The sequence below is a fragment of the Piliocolobus tephrosceles genome, chromosome 13, assembly GCF_002776525.5.
Source record: "Piliocolobus tephrosceles isolate RC106 chromosome 13, ASM277652v3, whole genome shotgun sequence".
Taxonomy (NCBI): Eukaryota; Metazoa; Chordata; class Mammalia; order Primates; family Cercopithecidae; genus Piliocolobus; species Piliocolobus tephrosceles.
This window is the reverse complement of record NC_045446.1, coordinates 19,222,207-19,243,944: the sequence shown is the minus strand read 5'-3', so window position 1 is coordinate 19,243,944 and position 21,738 is coordinate 19,222,207.

Genomic DNA, 21,738 nt, shown 5'->3' with positions numbered 1-21,738 from the left:
AAGGCTCAATTCTCAGCCCAGAGCTATGATTCTGTTTCTTCCTCCTTACCTTGTTGTTTGGAGGTGAGTGGCCACTTCTCAAGATGCCCAGAAGAACCAGGAAGGAGCATCGACCACAAGATAGGCATCAGAGTAACAGGATAATTAACCCAAGATGAGGTGAGTTTGGAAACCAGAAAACAGATGCTAAAACCCAAGGCTCAGTGAGAACAGATTGAAAAAGAGGCTCAGGACTGCATCTGTGAATGGTGAGTGTATCAGTCAGGGTAGGATAAGTGCTGTAACAAACAACCCCCAAACCTCAGGCACTGAACACAAGTAAAGTCTTTCTTGTTCATGTCATAAATCCAAGGCAGGTCTGTGGCAGAGGGGAGTGCTGCTCCACACAGTCACTCAGGGACCCAGGCTCCTTCCATCTCATGGTTCTGCTCCCTTCCAGGTCCCTTTAGGCCCTCTCCATCTAGAGAAAATGTGGGGCAAGCGAGAACACTGATGTTCCAGCAGGCCAACCCAGGGGGCACATCTGTTATGAACACTCTTGGTCTGCATGTGAGTGTTAAGGGGTCAGGGAAGAGGAGGCTGACTTCCTTTCTTGCTGTTGGGTGGTGGAGAAGGAGCCTGAACCAGTCCACAGCTTTGTGCTTCTATGTCCCCAGGAGCTCTTCGGACATCTTGACTCCAACACATGAGCTTTGACACGAGCTGTCTCAAATCCCAAACATGCTGTCAACCCAGGGTGGCCAGGCCTCTCTGGGTTCCTCCAGTGTCTGAACCCCACATCCCAAGTTCATCTAATTATACCCTTGGAGGAGCATTTCACTAGTCTTGCAGATCACTTTTCATCCATCATAGCCTCGGAACAAATCACAGTCGGATATGAATTATGAGTTGTTCTTCCCCAGGATGGGCTGTTCTCCTACTTCAAAACACGTGTATTAATGGAAAAGATCCTGCTGGAAGTTGATTCCAGTAGCTTAAAAGCAGCAAGAAATGGGCATTCGTATATAACTCAAGAGAGAACCTTTGCTGGAATTTTCCACCGGGGCTGTCAGTGGGGCTCAGTGGGGCAGAGAGTAAAGGCTCAGAGTCAGCCTGGGAACAGTTCCTGGATGAGACATCTCAGAACGCAGTATCTCTGGTATGGGAGGAGCACAGGACTTGGGGTGAGACATCCCTGGTTTCTACTTCATGTGACAATGCTGTGTGACCTTTTGGGCAAGTCAGCCTACCTCTCATCTGTAAAATGGGTCCAATCACAGTACTTTTCTCAGGGATGCTGTGAGCTTTCATGACATAACGTACTAAGGCACCATGCCTGGCACCCATGAGGCATCAGTAACTGGTCCCTCCCCTGCCCTCCCTCCCCTGCCCTTGAACCCTTTGTGATAGGGGAAGCCCAGAGCCCTAAAATCATTAGAAGGAGTCCTGCAGGAACATGCTGCTCTTCTGGGAGCTGAGGTTGTTATCTGTCTATACAAGAGTGGGAGATGAAGCTTCCACACCTGGTTCTGGAGATCGGAGGCCAGGAAGTGGCAGGGTTTGGAAGCTTGATTTTGTAATGAGCTCCTCCATTTCTTAACTGTTTTTTTCACCCAGCCTGGGAAAGCCTGGGCTTGTAAAATGCACTTATTAGTTGAAATGATCTAAATCTAATCTAATTCTCCCATGGAAACGATGTAATGATGCTGCTCACTAAAGACTTGATGCTCAACATTTTATAAAATGACCACAAACATCTTTGTTAATCACCTTTAAATGGCATACCTGTGCTTTGGGCAGCAGCAAGCTTTCAGAAGCGCTTCTAAATCAATTAAACAGGGCGACGTTAGTAAGCACTCACATAAAATACTGTTTAATATGAAACAGAGTACAAAAAGGTCCTCATCAAAGTTCTTGTTAATTTCCCCTCATTTTCTCCGCAGTGAATAATAACACCTAACATTTATTGGGTGCTTACCATGTGCCAGGCACTGCTCCAAGCTCCTTACAGACATCATGTCATTAAACCCAGCCCAACCACACAATGAAGACTGGGGCCCAAAGAGGTAAAAGGTCCTTCCTATAGTCACACAGGTAGGAAGTGACAGAGCCAAGCTTTGAACTCAGATGATAACAGTATAGAGTATATCAGAAGGGTCATCTTTGAGAAAGACTTCTCTGGCCAGATTTGGCAGATGGCTTGAGGAGATATTTGGGGACAAGGGCTCCAGCTGGTTGGCTTTGAAAAACATCATTCAATCATATTTGCTTAATGCCTTTCTGTTCATTTCTACATTTGATCAGCCCCATCCTAGGTACTAAGGGCATTTGAGAGCTGGTGCCTTTCCTGTAGGGGAGATAAATGAATGATCCATTCCAAACAAGGAGAAAAAGCACAGTAGAAATACACCCCATGTTTGACATGGTATGGGGAGGAAATGATTGGTCTAGGGAAGTCTGAGGAAAAAAAAGTAATTTCTGGGAAGGATTTTGGAAAATCTAAGAGGAATTTTCCAGGCAAAGAGAAAAATGCATCCTAGCCAGAGGTATTCACGGAGGCACAAGAACTAGGTGGAATGAGTGTAGGCCCAGAAGGGTTTTGGTGTAGCTGAAGCACAAAGCATGAATTGTCAGGGGTGGAGAAGGGGTATACCAAGAAGTTGTCCTGAAACCCACAGAGCTTTGCAGACCATTTAAAGACACTGGGACTCTGTCTCCCAGGGGAGGAATATTGTATCAGTCAGGACTCATAGTTAACCAATAACAGAAATCCAACTCAAAGGATCTTGGTCTTGAAAAGTTTTGACTCATGTAACTAAAACCATCTATGTTAACTGCATTCAGGCATGGCTGGTTCCAGGTGTTCAAATGATATCATCCGAAGTCTATCTCCCTTTATCCCTTAACTATGGTTCCTCTGGCTTAATCCTCAGGCAGGCTCTTTCAAGCGGTGACAAAAATGAGCTCCAGCAGCTCTGGGATTACATCCAACCAACTGGGCAATCCCAGAGAAAGAAAGTGCATTGTTCCTGGTTGTTCCAACTAAAGTCCTGGGGCAGATGTCACTTAGCTCTAACTGCCTACCTAAGTGTCTTATACTGCACTGAGGAACAAGCTCCAGATGTCCAGAGACCCTGAGGTCCAGGTCTACCCCTGACACAACTGAGTGGCCTTGGGTGAGTTCCTTACTCTGTGGGTCTTGCTCTCCTCATGTGGGGACAGGTAGACTTGAGTATCTCTAAGACCTTTTCTGGGTCTAACCTTCCATTCTGCCCAGAGCCTGCCAGCTCCGACTGCTACCTGTGGGGCATGATGGTGTCTGCATAAGCATCAGAAACCTAGTCACTGAAAACCCACAGCTGTCCCCAGGGGAGGTGGTGGGCTTACCTGGCACCCTCCACACCTCCTTGCTCTTTCTCTTTGTGACCCAGTAACACAGGATGATTGCAGGGTGGCTTGACTGGTTGGGGGAGGGGAAACAGGTATAGCCACTCCTTCCCCAAGGCCCTCAGAAAATGGGCTTTAAGTCCAAAGGCATCATGTATCGGCCCACTATGCTGCCAGCTGCCAGCTTGGGGGTGTGCAGGTCAGACAGCCTGCCCCAGTGCAGGGCAATTTAATAATTATAGGAAGATGGTTTCACTAGGAAGTATGACTCTTTAATCCTTAAATTGAATTTTGTCTGATTTTTTTTTTCTCCTTAAATTCCCATGGTACTTAATTCTAGTGCTAATCTCCAACCCTGACTCTAATTTACGATCCGGGTCACAGTCGCATTTTATCAGGCAGCGGAAAGGCTGGTCACACATGACTTCACGATCATAGGCAGCCATTCTCCGCCCCAACAGGCATGTCCTTCCTGGAGGCGGCTCTGTCCCTGGCTCACTAGGCCTCCTCTCTTCCCTGACTCTAATCTTTCTTGTTCTCCATTCCGCCTCTGGTCAGGACAGTGTCTGATGCTCATTTGTATCATCTGGCCCTTCCCAGTGCCCTTTACCTCCAGGGGGTACCTGTCCTCATTTGTCACCCTTGTTCTCAGAGTGGGGAGCGGAGAGAGGTTCTCAGTTGGAGAACAACTGCTAATGATGGGCCTCACCCAGATGCTGCATTCGGAGAAAAAAGAAAGACATCTATCCCTCACTGTCCTCCCCCTCTCCTCTCGTACACACCTTGTGCTAGGGACAAGATGCTTGCCCATTTTCAAAGGCAGTCTGACACCATCAAGACCTTTCCTGTGCCAAGAACTGGGCACTCTCTTATTTTTCCTTTCTTCCCTCCCTCTCCTCCCTTCCTTCCTTCCTCCCTCCTTCCTTTCATTCCTCCCTCCCCTCCTCTCTCTTCCTTCCTCCCTTCTTCTTTTTCTCTCTTCCTCTCTTCCTTCATTCCTTCCTTTCTCTGACTCCCTTTTCCTACCCCACTTCCTTGTATTTACCCAAATATTTATTGAGCAGCTACTTTGTTCTGGGCCTTGTGTCAGGTGCTGGGGATCCCACAAGCAAGACTGGCAAGGCCTCTGCCCTCCTATGACTGGAATGCAGGAGAGATGGGCAACAAACTTGTGAACCAGCCCTCACCTCCATGAAGGTGCCAACGGGGGATTTGTTACCCCTGAAATAGTGACATTTGAGCCATAACCTGAAGGATAGAAAGGCTCAAGAGCAGTGGGAGGGATTCTAGGCAGAGGAGTGGCCAGTGCAGGAGACCTGAGGCAGGACAGGACTTGGCTTGCGTGAGGAGTAGAGGAAGGTCAGTGCAGCTCAGGTAGAGTGGGCAAGGGGGAAGGTGGCCGGTGGCCTGAGCAGAAGTCAGAGGAGTGGGCAGGAGACAGAGAAGGAGGTCAGAGTTCACAACAAGTCAAATGACATATGTGCTGCCCTTCTTGTCCTTTCTCCTTTCTCCCAAGTGTCATCATCTGAGACCCTATGGAGTGCCCCCACCCTGGCACTTTGAGAAACTGGAAACCACGTCCTGGCTAAGGCTGGATTTCTCTCTGGAAAGCCCAGGTGAGGGCTCCACACCTAGCCTGGTGAGCAGAGAAACCTTCTGCCCAGTGAGACTCTTGAGCTTCCTCTAAAAGGACAGGACAGAGTTCTGGAGTGAGGATGGTCTGTGGGAGGCTTTATGCACGGACAGAGGGAACAGCACATGTGAAGGCCTCCAGGCGTGGGGCCTGTAAGGAGAAATTCCAGTCACTTATTCTGCTTTGGGGTGGTGCCACCAAGGAAAAGCTGTTTTCTGGGTCTTTCCATTAGAAGACAGTGGCAGCAGAGGGAGGGGGAGTGAGAGAAAGGTGGGGAGAAAGGGGGACGTGTTGGTGGTGGGGCTGGAGCTAGGGAGTGAGCAATGAGCCCAAGCTACTGAGAACCGAGGAGGAAATTGCCCCAGGAGCTGCCACCTGGCCCTGACCCTAAGAACACCCTTGGGGCTCTCTGGACCGGGGTGCAGAGCCCTGGATTACTCCTGCTCTGAGCCTGTCAGCATCACAGGTGGGTCCTGGGACTCCAGATCCAAGCTGGGTCCTGCCATGGCTGCCTACAGGCTGAGTGACCTTAGCATGCCACTGGACCATGCCGTGCCTCAGTTTCTCCATATGAACACATAGGGACATCTCTCTGCTTCAGGGGACTATTGCATCCATGAGCAAATCCAGGCAAAGGGCTTAGCAAATTCTATTATCATTAGGCCCACAGGTGAATAAGGCAACTATGGGCACTCAGGCAAGAACGCAAAGCAATATGTGCCTGGATAGGGGGATGAACAGAGTGATGAGGGAGAGGAGCTGCCCTTAGCTGACCTGAAGAGCCCAGAGTGGGAGCTGGGAGTTAAGAAAGGCTTCTTGGAGGAAGTAATGTGGAGTGGGCCTTGAAGGCTGAGCAGAATTTCATTTGCAAAAGGGAGTGGTATGTGCCAGCCAGAGGAACAGGCACAGCTTTGTGTTTGGGGAAGAGCAAATAGTCCCACAGAATGGACAAGACAGACTGGAAGGCAGGGTAGGACAGAGGGACAGGATGAGTTGGGATAGGTAGGTGGGGGCCACATAGTGCCAGCCCAGAGTGTCATCCTAAAGAGGCTGACTTTACGCTTAGACTAGGAAAAATGTTCTTTCCTCTCAAAGCTGGGAAGTGAGTGATATAATGAGGTCAGATATAAATTTGCAAGGCTCCCTTTGGCAAATGAGTTGGGGGCGGGAATGAAGCTGCCGGGAGGAGGCTGGGGCTGTGGGAAGCAGGCTGGGGCTGCCTTGGGACCTCAAAGAAGGGAAACCCAGAAACCCTAGTGTTCAGGCCTTGGTGAGGAGCAGATGCTTCCCTGAGAGTGGACATCCTGGTGCTAGTTCCTAATATGCAGTTACCTTTCTGGGTGACTTTGGGCAAGTCACTTTCCCTCCTGGGTCTCCACACACACTCATCTGTATCATGAGCACACTGGACCAAGTCCGTACTGCCAGTTACTGCAGCAGCATGGGGCTCTCAAACTCAGATGCCCCCAGGGAACCAGCAGGAAATGGAACTAAGAAAAGAGAGGCATTGGGAAAGGTGGGAGGTGTGGGTCCCTGGAGAAAACTCCAAAGAGGGGGCTATTGCCATGGAGCAGGGTAGGATGAGTGTTAGAGTTGCTGACAATTCTTCAAATAGCTTTAAAGAGAAGCTGAAAATTCCATTTTTTTCCATAAGACATATCTGACTTTTAAACATTAGCTCAATTCTTTCAAAGAAAAAAATCACCACTTGGGTCATCCCAGACTCATCTACTGGCCAGGGGCTACTCACAGCCTACCAGTTTGAGACCCTGTGTTGTAACGTTTCGGGAAAGGTGAGACAGCAGATAAAGAGGAGGGGGCTCTTGCAGGGGAGTCGTGGGCGCCCAAGATTATGGACAAGCAGGTGCCTCCTTGCAGCAAACCATCTCTGCCTGCTGTCAGCCCACAGTGTCTTCTGAGCTCACTCAGGAACCGGGAGTCTGTTTTCATTAGAAGCAGAGCACTGAACCAGCCCCGAAGGCATGTAAACCAGCTCCCTTGTCCAGGAGGCTTTTAGATATACCTTGTAAACTTGCCTTTCAGACCTGACAAGAGGCAGCCTTGTCAGGAGAGAGGATGGGGAGCAGAAGGCTTCAGTCCTGCCTTTATCAATCAGGTGCGGGCTGCAGGAAGAAGCAGAGGGAAGGAGAAAGATTCCAGGAGGCAGGATTCAGCAGCCCCGAGGTAGTGTCGAGGGCGGAGACCTGAGCTCATAGTCACTTTTCTGGCCGCTGCTGGCTATGTCACTCTGAGTAAGTCACTTAACCCTCTGAACCTCTGCTGCTTCCACCAAAATGCAAGGATAATAAAACCACCTCGCATGGCTGGTTACACAATCACCTAAGGCTGGGTACTACCATTATTTCCACTTTATACAAGAGGGGGCTGGATTCCAGAACTTGCTCAGGGTCAATACAGTCAGTAAAGGCAGAGGTGAGACTTGAACCCAGGCGCTCTGGCTCCAGGGCCCACACCCTCAACCAATACACTGAGAGGCTAGAGGAGAAATGAAGACCTTTGGACCAGGAACCACGGCTGCCTAGGAACTTGCTGGGTGGCCTTGAACAGCCCTTTCCCCTCTCCAGGCTTCAAAATGGAAGTGGCTGTTCCACCTCTGGAATCCTCCAGCTCTGAGGATCTTACCCAACACATACTCATTTATCACTTTTTCTGCATCAAGGCCTTGGAGAGAGAGAACAGGAAACAGACAGACGAGGTCCCTGAGCTCTTGGAGTTTACATTCTGGGTCTCGATGTAGGGGTGAGGAGAGAAATGTGAAGATGAGGGATGCTTCCCAGATAGTGATGTGTTTCAAAGCAAACAAAACAGGGTGGTATAGGAGTGATGGAAGGTGGGCATGGCAGAGCAGGTAACTTTAGATTGGGCAGTCATAGGAAGCGTGCTCAGGAGGGGACATTTAAGCCCCTACGTGGATGGTGAGGATGACTCAGCCACTTACAGACTATCAAGGGAATCATTCCAGGCAGGGGAACAGCAGGGACAAGCTCAATGTTTTCAAGGACGGGAGAGAAGCTGATGCAACATTAGGAGTCTGTGAACCCTTACGGTCCTCCCCTGTCCCCTGCTCTGGAGGCCAAGGGGCAGGCAGCTGAAGGAAGAGAGAGATGGTGCCAGCCTTGAGTTCTCCCATAAACTTGGAGGACTGGCCCTTTAATAATCCCAGGTGGGCACTCAGCGCAATTGCAGTTTGAAGATCCCAGCTTGCTTAGCACAAGTGGAAAATTACCTTAGCATCTATTCTGTATTGCCTTTTGATCCCGATTTCATCATTCAGATGTACAGCAGTGCGTTTTCAACGGGTACAATTTAATTAGGCTCAATTTGTATAACTAAATTATTAAAGACTCATTTAGAAAGAGCTTCATGTCCAAGGTTCACTGGGCTCCACCATTTGCTTGAAAACACATTTGGAATAGAGCCACTGATGACCCTGGATTCTGGAGTTTTCCCCTCCTCCGCCTCCAGCAGCCTGGGCCTGGATTGTCATTTAATTTCCATCTCATTTTATAGGATGTCTTTTGCATATCTCTGCGTCCTGGAGCCTCTGACAGGTGTCTCCTGTAATTACATAGACGTTCCTTGTATACTCCTTCAGTCGGTCATCAAACATTCATGGGAGGCTTGGCGTGGTGGCTCATGCCTGTAATCCCAGCACTTTGGGAGGCCAAGGTGGGCAGATACCTTGAGGTCAGGAGTTTGAGACCAGCTTGGCCAACATGGTGAAACCCTGTCTGTAATAAAAATACACAAATTGGCTGAGTGTGGTGGCATGTGCCTGTAACCTCAGCTACTTGAGAGGCTGAGGCAGGAGAATCACTTGAACCTGGGAGGCAGAGGTTGCAGTAAGCCAAGATTGTGCCACTGCACTCTAGCCTGGGTAACAGACTGAGACTCTGTCTCAAAAAAAAAAAAAAATTCACAGGGAGCAGTAGGGTAGTAAGGTCCTGTACCAGGAGCTTGGGATGGGAATGTAAAGGTAGCCAAGATGCAGTCCCTGAAGGCACACACCTTATAGCCTAGAAGGGAGTGGAGAGGGAGCAAATTCAGGATCCCATTTTCATCCTCATTAAATCCTGTGAGGTGGACAAGGAGTGGCCTTCAGCCCCATTAGCAGATGAGGACTTCAAGGGTTTGAATTCAGAATTCTGGGCTAGTTCTGCTTCATCAAGATCTTTCTTCCTTTGTGAATGGGATGTGAGCATACTTGCCAAGGCAGAAGTTGAGGCCAGAAAGGACTGGGTAGGGCCAGGGGTTCTGAGAAGAATAGCTGGGAATAGACTGCTTGCAGATATCAGACCTGGAGGCCCAAATCCTCCAAATGATGAACTGGGGGTGGGGTAGGTATTAGTCAGGGTTCTCCAGAGAAACTGAACCAAGAGCCAACACACATATACACACATTTGGAGAGAGAGAGGAAATTTCATTATAAGGAATCGGCTCACACAATTATAGAGGCTGAGAAGTCCCAAGATTCACTGCAGTCAGCAAGCTGAAGACCTAAGAGAGCCGATGGTGTAGTTCAAAGCCAGTAGGCTCAAGACCAAAGAAGAGCTGATGTTTCTGTTCAAGTCCAAAGGCAGGAAAAGACAGATGTCCCCGTTCAAGGCCATCAGGCAGCAAGAGTTCCCTCTTGCTCAGCCCTTTTGTTCTATTCAGGTCTTCAATTGATTGGATGAGTCCCATTCGCATTGGGGAGGACAATCTTCTCTATTCAGTCTGCCCATTCAAATGTTAATCTCCTCCTGAACTACCCTCACACACATACCCAGAATAATGTCTGACCAAATGCCTGGCCACCTCGTGGTCCAGTCAAGTTGACACATAAAATTAACCATCACGAGGAGAGAGAGAGGCAGAGGGAAAGGAAGAGAAAGAGAAAGGCATTGCTAGCTATAGACAAAATGGTGGTCGGGGAGAGAAGGAAGCTCACATTTCATTTCATTTCAGAGTCATACCATGAAATAGGGATCACTATCCCCTTTTTAGAGTTGAGAAAACTAAGGCTAAGTGATTTACCCAGGGGGGACCCACAGCTGTGACCCCATGCCATCTTGTGCCTGGGTAAGATTTGCATCCATGGAGAAAGGGTGAGGATGCTGCCCACAGGCCTATCCCCTAGGTTCTAACTCTTATTTTCGGTGATATCTTATGTACTTGCAGTGCAGATCAGAATCTGACCGAACGATTGCTAGCCTGCCTGGTACTGCAGTTGTTGAGGGAAGATGACATTGCTGTCAGCACCATGCATAATGGAGTCTTCAAGGCCTCCCATAATCCTCTGCTTCAAAGCTGCTGAGAGCCCTGGAGTAAGGTGTAGGAAAACAGCTCTGCCTCTGAGTCCCTGTGTGGACTTCAGTAACATCTCTTCCCTTCTCTGGACTCAAGTTCCTCATCAATAGAACAGGAAGGGAGGACCAGAAGATGCCTAAGATCCAGCAGAACCTTTGGAGAGGCTCCGTGACTCCAAGGTGGGTCTGTTGTTTGCCAGGGCTCCCTTCAGACTCTGGGATCCCCAAGTCTATCAGGGCTGCTCGGGCAAAGCCTCCAACTGGGAGGTTCCACTGGCCTCTCTGAAGGAAATGGACATTGGAGAACCTGGGCCACACCAGGGACACAGCAGAGCCATGGACAGGGAGGTATTGGCTCAGACACTGGTAAGGAGGTGACTCACCCATATCCTGCTCTGCTTCCCACACCACCATCAGCCTGGGGGCTGTGCCTGGCCGTGGCAGCACCCATTCAAACATAAGGCTTCTCCTCTCTTGCCTCCCCACTGAAGAACATTCCCCAGTGAGCCACATCCAAGTCAGTGCCTTCAGTGCTGAGGGTTGAGGAAGAGAAGTCAGATATATCACTTGTGATCCAAGAAAGACATTGGGAGAAGCTTGGAATTGGTAGGCCTGATGGAACCAGAGAAAGAGCTGGAAGCCAGGGAATGGCCCCCAGGATCAATCTCAGTCCTGTTTCTCATTCTCTGTGTGACCTTGAACAAGTCACTGTCCTCAGATTTTTCATCTACAAAGTAGGGAAGATGGTAGGTCCAGACAATCTTTGAAATCTCCCCAGGTCTGCCTTCCTGCCACTGGGCCTTTGCACAGTCCTTTCAGCCTGGAACCATCACCTCCCCATCTCACATGCCATCTGGCCAGTTCCTGCTCATATTTCCAATCTCAATGTAAATGTCAGCTCCACCAGGAAGTTTTCTTAAAATCCCCAGACTAAATTAGGTTCTCTTATAATATCCTCCTTCTGCTCCCTAGTTTGTCTTCCCTTGCCCTTGTCTTGAGTGAAGGTAGGATGACACATGTGAGGGTATTTCTTTCATCTCCACTTCCAACTGTAAACTCAGCGGGAGCAGGAGCCACGTCTGATCTCTTCTCCTCTGAGTCCCCAGTGCCTAGCATACAGAAAAGACTGGAAGCACAAATACTTGAATGGCATGGGACATTGGAGATAAAAAAGAAAAGAATAAATAATGCAGAAACCACGCATGTTCTCTGAGTGTTATAAGTGCCTGGCCATTGTGCAGACTGCATCACAAAAAACCCAATCCCGATACTGAGAAAAGGGGAGGAAAAAGTGGGAGCTGGGGAAGGACTCAAACTGAGAAGGGCTCCTGTCCTCCTAATCTCCCCAGTTCCCTCCCCCATACCACGCCATCCCCTGTGGTTGCTCTGGAAACCATCATGGCATCATTGATGGGGGATGGGAATTTCAGGTGGGCTTTCAACCCTGGAATTGGCTTGCAGAGGTAAAAGCCTCTGTGTCATTCCTGTGTAAATACTCTTAGTGTAAAGAGCGGAAGATAAGACAATTAGTCCAGGCTGTCAGGAAATCCGCATGAGCAGCTTCGCTCCTGAAGAGGGCCTCTTTTTCCTGAGATCTCCCCTGGCTGTGGCGCATCTCACACACTGTGGGAAGCTGTCAGCTCTGTGGAGCAACTGGAAGAATTAAAAATAAAAATTGACTTTCAGAGAACAAAATCAAACCTGACAACTCAAGTCATTCAAACCGGGCACAGTTAGCAGATTGCAAATGTGTTTGTCAAAAGCGGGTGGCAGGGATGGTGGAGGGGACATTATCTCAGAAAGGAGCTTTGGGAAAGCCAGGTCTTCCTCTAAGCCTGAGGTCCGACCTTGCCTCCTTTAGAGATGAGGTTTCCAGCCACAGCCCCACTCCACCCTGTCTATCGCATCTCTCTTTCAACTTCTATGTTGCTCTGGGATCATGGCCAGCAAATTGCAGATGCCCCATTAAATAGAGTCGATCCTCATTACAGTAGGTTGAATGTTCCTTATCCAAAATGCTTGGGACCAGACATGTCTTGGATTTCAGATTTTTTAAGATTTGGGAGTATTTGCATTACATTTACTGTTTGAGCATCCCAATCCAAAAATCTGAAATCAGAAATGCTCCAATCAGCATTTCCTTCAAGCATCATGTTGGCACTCAAGAAGTTTCCAATTTTGGAGCATTTTGGATTTCAGATGTTTGGATTAGGGATACTCAACCTGTATTAGCAGATTCCATGTTTGTCAATTCATCTACTCACTAAAACTTATTTGTAACCCCTACATCAATACTCAAATCATTCACCAAAATGTGCAAAAAATTTGAGTCATTCCATGCACACTTTATCAGCTGAGGTTCCACAAGGCACTCTGTCTTCTTGCTTCTGCCTCATACTGCAAACAAATATCCTACCATGGTCCACTTAGTGCCATGGTTTTTCACATTTTTGTGCATTTTGTTGATTTTGCTGCTTAAAATGACCCCCAAGCACAGTGAAGTGCCGACTAGTATCCCCAAGCATAAGAAGAGGCGCCCTATGGAGAAAAATAATATGTGTTGGGTAAGTTTCATTCAGACATGAATTATAATATACTGCTGTTGGCTGTGAGTTCAATGTTAGTAAATCAACAATATATGTCAAATACATTGTCTTTAAACAGAAACACACATAAAACAAGGTTACATATTGATTGGCTGATGAAAATGCTATGACCAAAGGGCTGCAGGAATCTAACCTTGTATTTTCACTAGGAGCAATGGTTCAATACTGGCTAATTCAGTGTTTGCAGTGACCTTACAGAATATAACTACCTCGAATAACAAAAATCAGCTAAGTCTGACCAACTGAGTTGAATTGTTTCTGTATCTGAGTCTCCCCCTCAGCTCCTTCCCCGGATGTGCTGCAGGGCAGAGATGGAGCTTGACTCATTTGTGCATTTCCAGCACCCCTAGGAATATAGTAAGTTCTTAGTGTTTGCTGAATATATTTCCTCTTATGAAGGACATTGAGACATTCCTTCATTCAGCTAATATTTAGTATCAGTGCCAGGCACTGTTGCAGATGCTGGAGCTACAGAGAGCAAAAAGGGCAAAAACTGACAAAAACCCTGCCCTCATGGGTCTTTTGCTGTCATTAGAGAAGACATGCAATAAGCAAAACAAATACATAAAATGTATAGTATATTAGATGGTAGTAAATGCTAAGGATAAAAAAATCAATGAGTAAAAGGTGTTAGAAATTATCAGGAGTGGGAGAGGGAGAGGAATTTTAGGCAGAATAAGCAGGAAAGCTGCCTTGAGAAGGTGGCTTTTGAGAAAAGGAAGTGAAGTTGCTAAATATGTAGTTGTCTGGGAGAAAGGTGATCCAGGCAGAGGAACAGCAAGTTTGATGGCTCTGAGGCAGGATCTCACCTGGGGTGTTTGCAGACCAGCAGGAGGCCTTGTGGCTGGAGTAGAGGGAACCAGTGGGGAGTGGTAGGACTTGGAGTCAGAGATGTGATAAGAGAACCTGTGGACTGTGTAGAATTGAATTGACCTTTCTCTAAGTTCGGGTTGATTCTAGGAATGCAAGTTTGGTTTAACATTTGCTCTTTATAATGTGTAACATTAATAGGAAAAGAAGAAAACTACATGATCATTTTAAAGATGAATTCCTGGAATAAACCCACATGGTTGTGATATATTATCCATTTTATGTATCGCTGGATTCAATTTTCCATGTTCTTTTGGGTTTGGGTATCAAAGTTATGCTGGCATCATAACACAAGTTGAGAAGTACTCTGTTTTTTTCTATTCCCTGAAAGAGTTTATGAAAGACTGGTGTCACTTCTTTCTTCAATGTTTGGAAGAATTTACCAGCGAAGCCATCTGGGCCTGTAGTTTTCTTGATGAACAGATTTAAAATTATGGATTCAATTTTTAATAGATGTGTTACTATTCAGAATTTCTGTTTCTTCTTGTGCCCATTTTGTTAAGTTATATTTTTATGGAATTGTTCATTTATTTGAAGCTCTTACATTTATTGACATAAAATTGCTCATAATATCCTCTTATTGTTTATTTTTAAGTGTGTGAGATGCGTAGTACTGTCCCTTTTTCATTTTAGATAGTGCTCATTTGTGCCTTCTTTCTTACTGTTATTCAGTGTTGCTAGGGGTTTATCAATTTCAATAACCTTTTCAAAGAACTAACCTTTGTTGGACATTGTATTAGTTACTGGGGATGAAAGTTGAATATAACATTTGGTGTCACTGTTTCCAGGGATTTTACATTTTAGAGGAGGAAGAGAGGCAATAAACCAGCCAATATAATGCTTGATAAGTAATTTCAGCAAGCAATAAGTTCCATGAAGAAAATAGACAGAGTGAGTGGGAACCACTTTGAATTGTCTGCTTCCTCTAAAGTGGTAATATTTAAGCAGAGACTTGTAAGGCAAGAGTTAACCACACAGAAATCATGCGAAAGAGATCTCTAGGCAGAGAGAATAGCATGTACAAAGGCATGAGGTGGGAGTAGTGTCCAATAGTGTGTCAAGAGCAAAACAGAACACTGCAGTGGCTGAAACATCATGTGTAAGAAGGAGACAGTGGCACGAGTTGAGATCAAAGGAGAGATGAGCAGGGTAGAGCCAGATAGGTAGGGTCTTATAGTCCACAGTATAGAGATTTTATTTTAAATACCATAGCAAGTGTATTAGTCAGCTATTGCTGTGATAACGCTCCATAACAACCAACTCCCAAATCTCAGTGGCTCCCAATAGCAGTTAATTTTCTGTCTTGCCAGTTGCAGGCCAGCTGGGGTGGCTATGAATCACACTAATAGTTGATCTTAGATCTTCTCCATATGTTTCTCATCCTGGAACCAGTGTTTACCAAGGCATGCTCTCCCCATGGAATATGATAGAGATGTAAAAGACCAAGCTAAACCATGCAAGTTCATTTAATGCCACTGCTTGCATCGAGTCCATTAACATGCCCTTGACCAAAGCAAGACACATGGCCAAGTCCCTGATCAACAAGACTAGTGAATACACTGTCTACACTAATGAGAGGCACTGAAAATTCATATTGCAAAGGGCATACAATTATTACAAGGAGGAAATAAAAGATTAGGAATGATAATCCAATTTACCATAGTACGATCACTCTGGCTATTGTGTGGAGGATGAATGGGAGGGAAGAGGTGAGAGTGGAGAAGAGACTGGTTCAGGTCAGAAAGGATGGTGACTTGAATTCAGTTGATAGCACTACAGGTAGAGTGAAATGGACAGATTCTAGGTGTATTTTAGAGGCACACCCAGAGGAACTGATGGTGTATTAGACAGGGCATAATTACTATTACATTCCCTTTACTCACTTCATTCCAGCCACACTAGCCTTGCTACTCCTCAAACATTTGAGGCATGCTGTGATTTCAGGGTCTTTGCAATTGCTGTTCCCTCTGTCAGAATACTGTTCCCTTAGACACTGGCTTGGTCCACTTCCTTAATAAATTCAGGCCCTGCTCAAATGTCAGTTCCTAAGTGAGACCATGTTGGATTGTCCTATTAACAGCAAGAATAATCCCGCTTATTCTGATCTATTTTTTCCATAACTTTTATTGCCAACTGACAGATGCAGATTTGCTTATGAACTGCTTTCTCCCACTGCAATGGAAGCTCCATGCATGCAGGGATTTTTGCCTGTTCTACTCACTGCTGTCTACACAGCATCTTGAATGCTGCCTGGCACATAGTAGGCACTCAGTAAATCTGTGTTGAATTAATAAATGGATTCCCACAGGACAGCCCCATTGGGCAGGCGTATGACAACTCCGGAAGACAATTCATCCTTGATCTGGTTTTTAGTCCTCAGAAACCTGGCCCACCTGTCATTAAGAAGGCCACCCTCTCTCCAGGCAGCTAACACACAGGGAGGGGTAAGGGGCTGTTTGATGCCTGGGACTGTGGTGAGGCTGGCTTGTCTGTTGTGAGTCATTAGAATGCCCACCTGGAGAAATTCTGGAAAATCGGTTTACGTGGCTCCAATGAGCATCTGCCCAGAGGCTTGCAGTCCTGTGCTTTATCTCTTCACTGCAGCTCATACAGTGTGGGAATTCCAGGGGCTGGGCTTCCATCCCTCCCAAACCCCGGGATCTTGAATTCAGGATCAGGGTGACAGTGAGGGCTCCTGGGCCCTCCCACAGCCCCAAGATTAAGTTCCAGGAACAGAAACTGACATCTGTGGGCAGATATGAGAAAAGGGGAGAGAAAAGGACTCCTAGGACGTTTGTTCAAGTGCAAGCCAAGGCGCCGTTTCCTTTTTCAAAAGAATAAATAGCCTCTGATTGAAATGGGAAACTAATTGATTGTACACACTGGCTTTTCAAAAGACAATGTCTGCCATGAAGGGAATCTGTAGGGAAAACTATAGCCTATGTATATTCATGGGGAGGTGGGTGTATATAATAGGATGAACGCTCTGGTGAACATGTCGGGAAAGGGGGCTAGGGTACATGTCTAGGAATGTTGCTGTGTACACAGAGGGATGGATTGTAGCTAAGTGCTGTGCTGGAGGACCCTATAAGAGACACTTGCAGGGGAGGGCTCTGTAGAGTTCATACAATGCTGTATATTTGCCAGAAATACTGTAACCTTACCTTCATGTGCACTAGGGAAGACCGCTTGCGATGGGAACAGCTGAAGAGCAACCCAAGGGCTCAACTAACCCACACCCCAGGGGATGAATAGCAGCTGGGTATATGTAGATGGAGGTCAATGGAAACCCACTTTCACCAATGAATGATGCTTGCCCAGATAATGCCACCTGGGGTTCAGGCAGGCATGCCTCATAGCTGTGCACTGCAGGGGGACATTTGGCAGAGAGGTTGTGAATGGGGGCAAAATCTGCTCCCCAAGCTGTGCATTCTGGCACCTTTTACTGATTGGCTTACACACAGGGGACCTCTTTTCTAGTTGGTCAACCGAGAGGAGATGACTTTTTCTAATCTACACGAAGGTGCCTGGAGTGCTTACAGCATCCAGTGTCTCGGACCTCTCTCTCCTCCCCATGGGACCTACCTGGTCTCCCAGTTCCCTTCACATCTCACCCCCCTGTGCCACAGCTACACAGACCCCCTTGTTGTCCTCCCTACATGCTGGCATCCCTGACACTCTTCCTGCCCTATTCATATCCCTGGCTACTTTCACTTCCTCCAAAATGAGGGTGTCAGACTATATCACTTCCAAGATCTCTGCCAGAGTCATCATTATGGGATTTTTCAAAATCAGTTTTGTTGAGATATCGTGAGAAAATAATGAAATTCATCAATATTGTGTCCAATTCAATGAATTTTCACAAATGTAGAGAGTCACATAACTTTTAGCACCACAGTGGTGACAGAGAACATTTCTATCCCTCCAATGTCACCTCTTACTCCTCTGCAGGTCATTCCCTATCCCCACTCCAACCATGGCAATCGCTGATCTAGCTCACCGGTTTTGCCTTTTTCTGAATATCACATAAATGGAATCACACAGTTTATACCCTTTTGTGACGGCTTATTTCATTTAGCATAATGCTTTTGAGATCTGTTTATGCTGTGTGTATCAATAATTCATTCCTCTATATTGCTGAGTAGTATCTCATTTTATGAATACATCACAATTTATTTATTAATTAACAACTATTGATGGATATCTGGATTGTTCCCAGTTTAGGGACAATATGCAAATGCTGTTAATATTTGCATACAAGTATTTTTAAGAATATATGTTTTCATTTTTCTCTGGTAAACACCTAGGAGTGAGATAGCTGGATCGTATGGTAAGTATCTATTTAACTTTATGAAAAATACTGCCAGCCTATTCTAAAGTGGCTGTACCATTTTTTATTCCCACCGGGAATGAATGGGTACTCTCATTGTTCTGCATCTTGCCAACATTAGGTATCATCATTATTTTTTTCAAAACTTTTTTTAAATTAAATTTTTTATTTTGTGATAATTATAGATGTACATGCAGTTGTAAGACATAATACAGGAGACCCTATGTACCCTCTACCTAGTTTCTCCCAGTGATAACATCTATAGTACAATTTCACAACCAGGATATTAGCATTGATACATTCAAGATACACAACATTTTTATCACCATGGAGATCTCTCATGTTGCCCATTTATAGCCATATCTATATCCCTTCCATTCTCACCCTCTCCTTAATCCCTGGAAACCAATAAGCTATTTTCCAATTATATGATTTTTTTATTTCAAGAATGTTATATAAATGGAATCATGCAATATGCAATGTTTGGGGATCGTTGTGGTTTCTTAATGATATATTATCTTTTTAATGTATTTCTGGCCACAGTATGATAGAATTACATATTATGTATTTTTGCATCTAATTTCATGATACATATTAGTTTGTACTTTTCATTTTTTGTAACATCTTCATTTGATTTTGGCATCAGGATAATGTTGGCTTCATAAAATGACTGGCAAGGCTTCTCTCTTACTTAATTTTCTGGGAGAGTTTGTATAAAACTGATATTATCTCTTCCTTAAATGTATGGTACAATTTACCAATGAAGGCATCTAAGCCTGGATTTCTTTGTGAGAAAGTCTTTAACCACAAATTCAGTTTCTCTAACAGATTTAGGATATTCCAGTTATTTCCTTATTCTTGAGTGAACTTTGGTTGTTTATACCTTTCAAGGAATTTGTCCATTTCATCTAGGTTGTCAAATACTATTCATAATATCCTTTATTATCTTTCTAATGTTCATATGACCTATAGTAATACCTTTTTAAAAATTCCTAATATTGGTACATTTTTTTCTTGGTCTGGCTAGCTAAAAGTTTGTTAATTTTATTGATCATCCAGCCTCAATGATTTTCTCTGTTGTCTTCTTCAATCTCATTGATTTCTGCTCATATCTTCATTACTTTGTAGCATCTACCTACTTGGGCTTAGTTTGCTCTTCTTTTTCTATTTTTTCAATTGGAAGCTTATATCTTTAGTTTAAGACCTTCCTTATTTTGTAATAGAAGCATTTATTACTATAAATTTTAATCTAAGCACTGCTTTAGCCAGATTCCACAATTATTGCCATAATGTTTTCATTTTCTTTCAATTTTAAATATTTTTAACCTTTGCTTCTGATTTATTCTTTGATCCATGAAGTATTTAGAAGTATGCTTTATAAATTCCTAAACATTTGAGGATTTTTTCTTATATCTTTCTGTTATTGATTTCTAATTTAAATCTGTTGTAGTACTTTGTACAATCTAAATACTCTTAATTTTATTGAGACTTGTTTTATGCCTCAAAATAAAGTCAGTTTTGGTGAATTTTCCATGGACACTTGAAAGAAATGTGTATTCTGCCATTGTTGGGTAGAGTATTCTAGGAATGTCAATTAATTCCAGTTTGTGATTCACGTCTTCTATATCCTTACTATTTACTTGTTCTATCAATTACTGAGAGACAAATATTGACATTTCCAGGTGTAAGTAAAGATTTTATTTTTTCCTCTTTCAATTCTACAAGTTTTTGCTTCATGTATTTTGAGGCTTTCTCATTACATACATATACAGGATCATTATGTCGTCTTAATGAATTGATCTGTTAATGTTCCTTGTTCTGAAGCCTATTTTGTCTAATATTAATACATTTGCCCCAGCTTTTTTTGATAAGTATTTGCATAGTATATCTTTTTTCATTATTTTACTTTTAATCTGAGTGTTTATGTTCAAAGTGAGATTTTTGTAGACAGCATACAACTAAGTCTTGAATTTTTTTAGTCAAAATGATCATCTGTTCACTTAATTGGGGTATTTAGCTCATTTACATTTAATGCAATTACCAATATGTTTGGATTTAAATCTACCATCTTGCTAGACCACTTGATATTGTCCCATCGGTCAATTTACTTATCCTCCCTCTCTCTCTTTTTCTCTCGCTGTCCTTTAAATATCTGTGCTATATTTTGGATGGTTTGTATTGGCTTGTCTTCAAGTTCACTAATCTTTTCTTCTGCAGTCACTAATCTCCTTTTAATACCCCCAACATATTTTTCAAATTATATACATTTTTGAAATTTTGATTTCAGTCTTTTTGTCTTTTTCATTTATCTCCTTATCATAACTGTATTTTTCTCTACCTCCTTGAACATATGAAGCATATTTGTGATAACTGTTTTAACACTGTCATCTACTAGTTTCATTATGTCTGTCTTTTGGGGGTCTTGCTTCAATGGATTGGTTTTTCTCTCAGGCTATGGATCATATTGGATGTTGAACACAGTCAATTTTATGTTCTAGTTGCTGAATTTTGTTGTATTCTTTTACAGAATGTATTGGCATGCAGTTAAGTCATTTGAGATCAATTTGACTCTCTGAATGTTGCTATTTAAGCTTTATTAGGGCAAATCCAAAGCAGCATTTAGTCTGAAGCTCTTAGCTCTATTACTAAGGACTCTGAAGGACTCTTCCTGATGCCTCATATATTTTGAGGTCTAGCCAATCTGGATAGAGGAATATAAACCATTCCTAGACCTCTCTGAGCTCTGGGAATTGCTCAGCCTACTGGTTTCCAGTAGTACTTAGGTACTTATCCCAGCCTCATGAAGTTTCACCCCACGCATTCCTAAACCAGTATTCAGCCAAATATTTGAAAGTCTCCCTCTGCAAAAAGCTGGCTCTAGTTCTTGCTCTCAATCTCTCTCTCTCTCTCTCTCTCTCTCTCTCTCTCTCTCTCACACACACACACACACACACACACAGATCTCTCTCCTCTCTGTTATGTCCTACAAGTTCCAGCTGCCCTCAGCTTCCACAAATTCCAGCCTCCACCTCCTCAAGTCAATGAAACTGCTGGGCTCTGTTAGATTTCCCCTTTTTGCCAAGTATCACAGGGCTTACCTCATTTTTTCCCTTCTCGGGCTCACAGTCCTGCATTGCCTGGTAACCAAATTGTGGCTTTTTGATGTTTTTAGCCTGAGCATAATTCTGGACTCTCTTACTCTCTCGGCTAGAAGTGGAAGTTCCCCCACCATCCCAGGTATGGTGTTCTGTTATCTATTGATTTTTGTTCATAGTTCCTTGTTCGTAACTCCCATATCCCTTGCGATGATCTTTTGTTATCATGTTGGGTATGTTAGGCCTCAGAAAACAGAATGTCTCTCCTGCCCTCCATTTGCCTGGCCCAAGGCAAGACTCTAATCTTCCCACACCTTTCTGATGGTGGGTCTGAAGACCCTCCCCAGAGAGGGTCCCATCCTATACACTCAGGGAAGGAATGCTGACATCATGAAGCCTTCATAAAAACCCAAGAAGACAGGGTTTGGGGAGTTTCAGGATAGCTGACCCCTGGAGGTTCCTGGAGGGTGGGGTGCCCAGGGAGGGCATAGAAGTTCTGCCCTCCTTCCCCCATACCTCACCCTACACA